A 7871-nucleotide genomic window follows, 5' to 3' on the forward strand; every position below is an offset into this window, starting at 1 on the left:
TATTGAAAATTCTTATTGTTGAATCTTCTTTTCTACTCAAACAATTCAGGAAGAGGAAAATAGTAGATGAATGAATGTTGCGTAGAACTGTCATATTGTAAGTCAGCTGGCCTGGGAATTTGGAACGGTTATGAAAGGATTTTTCAGCATGATGAGCTACAGATTGATTTCCTCTGATTCCAGTGCGCGATAAGGGAGTTATATCACAAGCAAGAGTCATTCCTAATGTCTCACGGGATTATTCCGGCTGACCGCAATGAAAAAAAATGTCCCGCTTTTACAAAAACATCTTTATAAACCTAGTTTGACCTTCTACAACTTCAACAGTTTTTGTTATGTTTGTAGAGAATTATTTTGTACATCACTGAATGAACAGTACTTTTTAGACTATTTTGGATTTCCTGTGAGGAATCAAGATCTCCTAGGTTCGACAAATTGGACTGAACAAGAAACTAGCGATGTGCAATTTGATATACCAATCGTTTGGACCGAACCAAAGTTTCATGTTAGTAATTGCTTTTGGACCAATTTTTATTCGACTAAAACAAAAGGCATTACAACCTAGACCAAACATACTATCCAGTACCTAAACATCTCTTCAACAGACCTATCTGCTAAATTGCCTGTTCCAATGCTTCCAAATGGATCAGAAAGTTAGGATTCTACTCCGGAATTTGTTCCAAGTCATCACGATAAGGTATCTAAAGAGATAGGAAATAAAGGCTGTCTAAAATTATTTGAATTGATGTCAGATGTTAAGAAAATTGTTAGCAAATAAATTATTTAAAATATACGATGTTATTTGAATTGAATTGAATAAATACATTGAATGTCAGGGAAAATTTCATATTTTAAAGTAGCGAGACGCCTATGAAGAAAAAATAAAAGTTACATCTCCGCTTATACCTCGAAAAAATTGAAATTAATGACAGCAGAACTCGTTTTGCTGATGGCGAAATAATTCTAAAAAATGTTTTGAGATTAAAATGTCTAAAATTAAATACCCTCGTAATTATTTCAAGTCACTGCAATACCGCATTTTGCTTACGAAATTCATTATAAACTAACTGAAAACGTGCAACAAACGAACTGTCAGATTTAACTACGAAGGCCGTATTTATGATAGAACGTTTACTTCCGTTTATAGAAAACATCATATTTTGTAAAAAGAATTATAAATTTCATTTGGACATGTGAGCACACTTCCGTGAGCATCGTAATATACCGAAGCCACAAGAAGATAAAACTCTCGCGTGGCGTTTGTTTCATTTCCTTTAGTGCTGTCAAAACGGCATGGAAAATGTGAAGTGTAAATTTTAACGAAAATTTGACCACCATTAAAAACCCATAAATCAATAGTTCCTTCACAATGTGAAAAACCCGTCAAATTTTATTGGAAGAGAGGCGAACATAGAATGAAAAGTCACCTCCCTTTATTTCCATGCACTTTTCAGCTTTCAGCTTTTATCCCTTTTTATAAAATTATGATACACATCTTTACAGTCAAAATACTCGTACGCCGTCTGTATAATTTCTTCGCCGCTATTAAGTTTTTCACCACGTAACTCGGCCTACAGCTTTTCCAAACAAAAAATAGTCGGATAAGGCCAGATCAGGGCTATATGATGGGTGTTTCATATAATCGAAGCCACAATCGTGTGCAGTAGCCCTGGAAAACAGAGCAGTGTTGACTGGAGCATTTTCATGAAGCAATCACACACCTCCGCTGATTTTTCCGCACTGTTTTTCGATAATTTTTTACGCAGCTGCCTTAATGAGTAATATGCCGCGTTAACGTTTATATTTGATTCCTTAAAGTCAATCAAAAGGGTACCTCATTGTCCCAAAATATTGTAGCCATCACTTTTTTGTGCTTTTTGTGATCTTTCCTTTTTTGGGACGGGTTCTTCTTTTCATAGGATCTCTTTTGGATGTCGGATCATAGTAAAAGACCGCAGACTTGGTCCTCGCGGCAAAGCTCTAAAAATCGCTCAGAACATTCTACTCGACGCTGCTTCTGCATTGCAAAGCTCATGTAGGATCCTCAGAGCTCTTGTTTTAGAAATGCCAATCTGTGCTGTAATTTCTTTTGTTTTTAACCGCCTTGGACTTAAAACAATTCCTTCCACTAATTTAAGGTTTTCTGGAGTAATCACCGCCACAGAACCTTCCGCACGTGGGTCACCCTCTAATGATTTTCATTCCCTACTAAAAAAACTTTTAATTTTTGAAAATGATGGACACAAGTCACCGTAGACAGTCTTTCCATTGTATTTTTGATTCAAGTTGATGATCTAAACTCAAGAATGTTATGACTGTCCGAAACTTACTTTGAGACATTTCGACTGAACGTTTTTGTGAGTTCCACTATAATAAAATAGATCGAAGCTGCAAATTCGAACTTTGTGAAAAACACTCTATTTACTAAACAAATTAACTTGTACTCATAAAAATTTTCATAAATTCTAAACTATAAGAGATGGAGACATATAGTTCACAACATTTGACGAAGAAAATTCGACTAAATAATCTCAAACATTCAATTTTCAACATTTCACTTTTTCGAAATTATACTGGGTAGATCTTAACATGAATATAAACGCTGTACACTAACATCTGGCTGTATCAGAAACCAAGGTAAAATCAACAATATCCAAGGTTCACCTTGTATATCCTGGATAAGACTTACACACCCGATTCGGGTAAAATTTTGGATAGAACTGACGATGAAGGCGGGAAGCTGAAGATTTTGCTAACAGTCAGTAACTAACCCAGCTATTTCTAATCCTGATCTATACAACGCGACCGTACATGCACCACTGGAACATCTGATCACAAATTAATAACAGCAACGTGCGAACTGGAAATCCAGACCCTGGATCCACCTAGACAACGAAAATTTGGATTTGTAGATCGACCAAATGAAAGGATTTCTTTTTGGTTTCCTTGGAATGATGTTTGCCTCAATTCCAATGACCCTTCGCTTATTCCTTATTCCTTCAAAGGTGTCGAAAATCGTATAAACTTATAAAGCAGATGGGAAACTCGTTTCTTCCTAGCATTGCAAATTGCACCAAATCGGTAATGTCAAGACCGTTTGACATGATGCAAGACAACGTGCATGAAACGCATGCGCAGATAAAGTTGAGCTGATTATTTCATGCAAAATTTCCCACTTGCGGCATTATCGGTTTGGTGCCGTTTTAAATACTATTGAGAAATGAGTTTATTTTCTTTAGGAGTTTTTGAAATGTTTCTTCATCCATACTCAAGTAAAATTTTGTATGTTTTGTTATCAAATCCTATAGATAAACTCATGTTTCGCCTGGTCCTACCTGGCTAGGGCTTGGCCCATTATCCCTTGGATACTCTATTCTGCCCATCAGACTCCAAAGCAAGACAGCAACCTTCAAACCAACCACAACATAAAAAATAAAATTTGAGGTTTGGAAATCGTTTTTACTTTTTCTTATGGAATTCTGATTAGTGGCAACCATGATGCAAATTGCATGCAATTCCTTGCACATTGACTTGCATGTCATAGAAACCACTTCACGCTTTTATATTATTAACAGTAATTTTATTTTTATGTCAAGAATGTTTTATTTTTTAATCTTACCATTGTTAAAAACAGTTTTTTTAGTTTTTTTCAACTATAATTTATCTAAGCTCAGAAAAATATAAGCCTGAAGAAAACAATTAACGTGTTCTTCAGGACCAAGTGGATCATGGAGGAAAGTACCAAAAGATGACGAGAGCTTAAGGAGATGATGGATGATATGGATCAGTGAAGACAGAAATAAGAAAGAACGTTTGGATATACGCGTTTTTAAACGTTTTCTATTGCTTTGGAATGACAGAATATGTGCAGACTACAGTATTTATTTGTTTAGTATCAATAATGATGTTATTAAATGATATGCCTCGAAAACAAGTTAGACGCTACTGTGTAAGTTTAGAGTACGTTTTCCCCTAAAATCCTATTAGTCCCTACATTCATTACAAACTAATGATTTGGGTATTTACAATGTGAAAATTGCTAGCATTTAAAACACACTTACTTCCTCTAGGAATTGTAAACCAATAAAAACTTGTTGATCTATTTGTAATAAAGATTCATTGATTTACTTACTCAATGTTTATCTGTTCTAGAATGTTGTTGATAAACCTTTTTCCGGTATTGGGTAGTTCTTTGGACACTTTTATTTATGTATTAGCAGAAACTACAGGTCGTACAAAACAAGTTCCTTATAGAAAACATCTTATTGATGTCATGGAAACACCTGGTTAATAAACTATTATGATAAGCAATTCTTATTTCTACATCTACTACAGAAGTACCTGGCCTGACCTAGAGATGACGATAGTACACGATGTATACAGTTTGAAGACGCCACGTTGTTTAGTATTTGTTTGGAAGCGATAAATAGGGAACGTTTTTAGTGAATTTGTAAAAAAAATTGTTTAAGCCCAACCAATATGAAAGCTGAACTAGATTCTACTCTGGATGAGACTGCTCCTTCGTTATCAACAGTAAAATATTGAGTTTAAACGAAGTTTTTCCCGAAACTAATAAGTTTTTTTAAAAGAGGAACTTTTTGCTAGTATAAACGATGGGACCACTACAAAACAGACGAAATGAAGAAATGGACTAGACTTAGGAAGAAATTTGTAATTAAAATCATATGTTTCTTATTATACTTTGTTTTTAATAAAAAAATTTAATCTCGAATAGAAGCAAGTTGCGTTTTTATAATAAATCTTGTTTTGTGGGAATAAGCAAACCGCAAAATCTAGAGAGTCGTAAATGTCAATAAAAGAGACACGTGATTTATCCACTCTGCTTTCAGGTAAGATGATAATACCATCATTTTTCCTCATTTATGTAGTGGTGTCCTATCGAGTTGCCAGAGCACAGACATCCGAGATAGAAACGAAGATTTCTCTTCGAAAAGTATTATAAATTCAACAGCGCAACATAATAATATTTCAAAAAATATTTTATCTACAATTTTCACAAAATACATGACGAAGAAACATTGACATGTAATGATGAGTTCTTACTATCGTCAGTTGATCAACATTAACAGTTCGATAGAAAATTAATATTCAATAGTCAAGTCATATCTTCATTATGGACTTTCTGCTCGATCCTAAAAAGTATCAAATATTTACCATAACACCTGGCTATACAAATAATACACTATTATAGGTTTGTTCGAACCTGTTAGTCAAAACACAACTAAAAACGATTTTCTTTAAAATATTTGTATAAAACTTATTTATCAATAAAAAAAATACCCCCACAAACGAATGACGAAAAATCTAATTTCCACTAGAGATACTTCAAAATCCTTTCACAATAAAAAAGTGTACGCCTATGGTTTTGCAAGTTGAGGGCTTCTAGGAATTTAGTTTACCATACAGTTTTAAAATAATGAAAGAAAACTTTTTCTCAATCAAATATGACAATATACGTAGCATATAAAAAGATACTTTTTCCAATACGTCAACTTTCACGCATATAATCATTACCATAAATATAAAATTGGTTCTTATAACATCAATTTAATCTAGGCATCATGTCAATCATTTCACCTACAGACCCTATCGTGAAAGAAAACCGGTCAGTGACCTTTTAACTTTACAGTACATCGTTATTACATTGTATACCTGTGTAGGTATCTAACAAATCAGTTTCGTAAATTATTCACTAAGGCTTTTTGACTGGCAACATGATGACATCTGTTGAAAACCTCTCAGGTATATATACAAGAGAGTGAGATTAGTTTTAGGCAAATTCTATACACGCATTCTTAAATAGTTGCTAAAGAAAACAGATGTGATGTTAATAACTACAAATCATTAGAGATAATTGATTTAAGGTACGACTATTTGACTTATATGTACATGAGTTTTTGTTCTAAATAAATAAATAAATAACGCGATTAAAATTTAACTTGAAAATAAGTGAATGAATTGAAGTATACACAGAATGTTTCTGTTACTACTCATAATAAATGCATTTCAAGTGTCCTTATCGCTAAAATCTAAACAAGTTTTAGAAGGTATCTGTTGAAAAACTCACTTAGAAACAAACTGTGACCATCACCAAAGGCCATTGCTCGAATAAATTCCCCTTTGTGTATACACAAGTCACATTAATATACAGTATAAACACGCGAATTTCACGAACGAAAAATTTTTAGTGAAAAAAAGTTTTCATAAAAACTTTATTTACATAATATGATTTAACATAACGAACCGGTTTCGTTCGAAATAATTCGACATCGCTCGTCGCATGCCGACGCCACACTGTTCGTTTATACTATTTACAGCTTCGGTTTCCACCACTCTAGTTCTTGGCTGCCGTGAGTTAGGTTAGTCACAGCTTTGAGCACAGGCGTACTAAGTGGAAGGCACGATCAGGGCAAGGTACTCCTATCAAACGTGCTCACCTACTGTTGCATCTCTATTTACCTTTTATCTGATATGAGTTTATCTCTTAATAAAAATATTTTCGTACCTGTAACTCCTAATAAAAAATTAAACGCACTTGAGTGAAACGGCACTGGAGTGGTAGAAAAGGTCCAACCACCCGAAATAAAAGAAGGTTCGCTTTCGAAAGAGGCCGGGATGCTGTAATATCAACTTTAATAGGTAATTACATCGTACGGGGTATGTCAAAAGTATTATTTTCGTTTAAGTAATTCGAACGGAATAATTTTATAGTTTCCGTATACGAGGGGTTTCAAATTATATGTTCTACGGTGTAAAAGTTGAAATTACATAAAAGTTTTCGTTTAAACTCAACTAAAATCGTACTATTACGAATATAACTGATAATTTTATTATGTATCATTCGTATTTTGAAATATTATGAAAACTATATGATTCAATCTCATTCACATACAGGGTCTATTGAAATTGGCGACGGTTCTGTATACAAATTCATTTTTAATGAGTTTAATTACTTAAGGGTTGATATTACTTACTATATTATCAAAGGATAACCCAACAAATTATTTAGTAAAAGGTTATGATAAGCCGATTGCTGTATTATAAATGAAGGGCATTTGAAATGTGTTTAGGGAGGTTACGAAGAAGTTTTGCGAAATTTTCAATTAAAACAAACTTTGGCTCATAATTATCTGCGATCAGTATTCACTTAGAGGCCTGGTACTCGCTATTTTAAGAATTTGGAAACTTAGCTCACTACCTAAACACAAGTGCGAAGCATGAGTGTGTATATTCGATTAACATATTCTTCGCGGCGAAAATTGTCCCGAGATTAAGGACTCGCAAGCGCAAGACTCCACATTCGCGGGTTGTGTTTTCGACACCACGACTTTGCATACAAAATGAGTACCGTGTGGAATAAAGAATTGGAACACTCACTTATTGAATGTTTTCGTGTGGTATTGTGGGTCGTTAATTGGAAAAAACTATAAGAATAAATTGAAGCAGCACGATGATTGGATACGGTTAAGCTGGCCCCTAGACCCCACAATAATATTGTACAATATATTTTATCGTACAATGAGATTTAAAGGCGTTTAGAATCCAAACGATCAATTGAATTGCATAATAAACGAACTGCTGCTACTCGTTTTGGAGTATTTCAAAGAGCATTTTCCTTTTGATCCCATAAAAGTAAGGAAAATTGTTTTGACTTGTTGTTATCTACACAATGTTTTGAGAAAATTCTTTTCATATTCACCTCCATCATTCATGTTTTGTGAAGATAACGAATCAGGAATAATACACCGACCATCTCAGGAAGTTTTCCAGTTGACACCATTGGAAAATATCAATAAAAAAATTCGCTAAATATCGCGAAGCAAACACGGACGAATACAATGCATTTTGTA

The 7871-nt window shown here is 33.9% G+C and overlaps 1 protein-coding gene across 3 annotated transcripts in view; it reads right to left on the minus strand.

Annotated features, from left to right (window-relative positions):
• The window catches only part of LOC130896809 (fat-like cadherin-related tumor suppressor homolog), a 418340-nt gene extending 412021 nt beyond the window's left edge, over nucleotides 1-6319 (minus strand). For 2 of the 3 annotated variants that reach the window (XM_057805128.1, XM_057805127.1), the window contains exon 1: nucleotides 6089-6317. The gene's annotated coding sequence lies outside the window, so the exon portion shown is untranslated. Of the gene's footprint in view, nucleotides 1-6088 lie in introns of all 3 variants that reach the window. The other variant, XM_057805125.1, reaches the window with a different exon arrangement.
• Between the last annotated feature and the right edge of the window lie 1552 nt (nucleotides 6320-7871).

Source organism: Diorhabda carinulata, chromosome 7 (genome assembly GCF_026250575.1).
Source record: "Diorhabda carinulata isolate Delta chromosome 7, icDioCari1.1, whole genome shotgun sequence".
NCBI lineage: Eukaryota > Metazoa > Arthropoda > Insecta > Coleoptera > Chrysomelidae > Diorhabda > Diorhabda carinulata.